Below are 3,189 nucleotides of genomic sequence, written 5' to 3'. Positions count from 1 at the left end.
TTTAAGTGTCTTGCTAAAATAACAATGCTTCATTGTTTTTAATACTTGACACTAAATTTTGCCCAGAATTATCGAATTTGTGTTTTAAGATCACCATGATGTCGTGTGTATTTGGTTACCACGTGTAGTTGTTCAAGGACACTAACTGCAAAATTATTTGTTGCTAAGAAACATCTGTTCTTAACGAGGAAGCAGTTAGATTGTCACCTGAGTTACAGGCAGATGAATTAAATATGTGGTATTAAATTTAGGGGAAATATCTAGTAAATAGAACCTGAAAAACTGAAAAACCAGAAAAAGAGCAGCCAACAGGTATAAATAACTGTTCAGTCTGCACACTTAACGTCTTGAAACTGCCCTACCAGTACTTTATGGTACTGTAGGTTAAGCTATAAAATTTTGTTCTTCATGAACATGCTTATTTTGGAAGCATAGAGAAGGGAGTAAGGAAGTGTTGCAGTTACAAGAAGAATTTTGATGAGTAAGGAAGTGTTGCAGTTACAAGAAGAATTTTGATGCATTAATTATTGTGGTAATTTGGATGATCTTTTTAGCTCATATTCCATTCAGTAAACAAAAACACTTTTCCTTAATGTAATTTGAAGTACCAAATTAATAGTGTCTAAAATCAGACCATGATGATCTCAGTTGCTTTTATAAATCTATAAAATGTATCAAAGTAAAAAAAAATGAAGGCCTTATGATAAATAACAGCCATTGTTTTGCCAACTTCCTATACCTTTCAGAGACAATCACTTTGGTTCCAAAAGTGGTTTCTTTTGGTATTAGTGTATTCAAATAATATAATTACTATTGCCCAATTGAGCAGTTTTCGATACTATTTTCTTGATAGTGTTACCTGATAATTTAGCGCTCTAACACACATTCCTCCTCTTCTCCCATTGTATATATACATACTGCTTACTTAATAAATGTTAGTTATTGTTTAATTATAACTATAAAATATTGTAAACCATAGAGGAAAACCATAGCCCTTAATTATGCTTTGTGGTTTTTTTTTTACTGGAATTAATAATCGCCTCATTTTTTTTTTTTAAAGATTTATTTATTTTTGCATACAGAACTGGGGTACAGGCCAGAGGCTCAGGGGCGGTGAGAGGCTTCACCATAGACAGAGCGGGGAACAGAACAGGCAGATCGACGAAGTACACTGCTGAGGGGAGCAGCGGGCGGGTCAGGAGAGGTCTGCCACGCCATGTGGTCACCTCCAGGGCAGGCGGGAATCGAACTCATGCGGAAGCAGCTTTAGATTCTCAGTGCTGTGCTTTAACCCGCTGCGCCACCAGGGAGGGCCTAATCACCTCATTTTTAACATCTAACTTTTCAGAATCATATCTTAATTTGTCAGGTGCTCCATGTTATCACTAGTTTTGAAAGGTGTTGGTCCCAATCATCAGGTAAAGCTGATTCGCTGGGCTCTTCTCCAGTTGTCCGGTGCCAATCTGTACTGGTTTTCTTGACCTGCTGGTTAGCCATCATCCTGACACCACCTCTTGCTGTCCTCCTGCTGTTTTCCTCTTGGTTTTATGTTCACAAGAGCATTTCGTAAAAAACTTAAACACTTAAAATACTACTACTAAGGAATAGTCTGAGTCAAATTTTAGGTCCTTACATGTATTATCAGTCCTTATTACACTCATATTTCATTCATAGTTGACTACATGTATAGTTTAAAATTTCCCCCAATACTTTTGAAGGCTTCAGTCTTTTCTACATTTAATTGTTTTTGCTAAGTATGATCCTCTCCAAGTCAGATATTGAACATCTTAGACTGTACCTTCTGTCTCTTGTTATGTAGATATTATTACCTCTGTTCTTTCTAAAATTATTTATTCCTATTAAATTTTTGTGTATCTAAAATTCAGGAAAAAAGATTATCAGACTCCCTTTATTTTGTTTCTAAAACATACTAATCTTAATTCAGGGATAAAATATTTTTCTGAGGATATTTATGGGTGCATACATATATACACACGTGCATACACGTGATTTTCCTATATTAACAATTTTTGTTGTTACTATTTTTAGTTTTACTTTTTATTCTCTTTAGGCAGTTTCCTTTCTATAAGATTGATTTTGGCAGTCTCATTGTAAATAGACCCCAAAAGATTAATTGAAAGTTTTTGTTCATGGGCAGAGCTGGACAAGTGAGGCTTTACTTTGAGTAGTACAGCTCTATTCAAAAATGCCAGTGAGTGAATTATTTATTCCTTTTCATGAACAAAAGCTTAGAAAAGTAATAAGTAGTTGGCAGGTCAGCACTTTCTGGCAGACAGAATGTTGAGAAGCGCTGTGTTAAAGAAGAACTCAGAGTCACACATTTGACTGGAAGCCCTTAATCTGAGAAGTTGGAGGAGGGTCAGCTTCTTACTGTTTTTAATCTGCTTCTGTCCTGTCCTCCACTCTTTGTCCCCAATCACGGATTTTTGGGGGGCAGAACAGGCAGGGTCTCAAGGTGGGAACGGAGTCGGCAAGCTGAGATTCCTAGAAAAAGGGGGAAAAGGGAAAAAAAGTGGAGCGGGTCCGAGTAAGACACTGGAATGGGAGTTGGATGCAAATCTTCCTGCTCTGACTTCAGCAGAGGTATATTTTATATACACTTCAGGCAGGCTGTGGGATGACATTAGCATATGAAATGGGCTGAGATCACAAATCACCTTTTTTCTAAGAATAGTCTGGGGTCATTTTGACCTTTAGTTGAGATTACAACATTTTTAAAATCAATCTATCAAGGTTAAAATAGGTACATAGATTTACAAAGTTTAAGACTAATATTACTATATTTACCACAGTGAAGATTAACCAAAATAAAGCCCCTTAAACATTATCTGTTAATGGCTTTCATTCTCATAGAGACATCCTAGGGGGTAAAGTAAAGTGAGGGCAGGAAGAAGAAATTTCTTGTAAATCAAATTAAGGTAAGGTTCTTTGAAAAACTTCTTAGATAGATTTAGTTTTCTTGAAGTTTAGATGGTGGAAAACCTGATTAGCTCTGCATAGGCCACTTGGGTGAATTTCCATTTCTAAAGACTAGATAGTAGGAAGTTTGAGTAGTTATTTAGAAACTGTATAAAAGGCTACTTGAGACAGTGATAAGACTTGGGTTTTCCTCAGTCTGGCAGTGAGAGAGACTTTGCAGTAACAGCCATTTGTTTTTATTAATCAGCC

The sequence above is a fragment of the Condylura cristata genome, unplaced genomic scaffold, assembly GCF_000260355.1.
Source record: "Condylura cristata isolate star-nosed mole 26May11 unplaced genomic scaffold, ConCri1.0 scaffold00001, whole genome shotgun sequence".
Classification (NCBI taxonomy): domain Eukaryota; kingdom Metazoa; phylum Chordata; class Mammalia; order Eulipotyphla; family Talpidae; genus Condylura; species Condylura cristata.
This window is presented reverse-complemented; position numbering follows the sequence as displayed.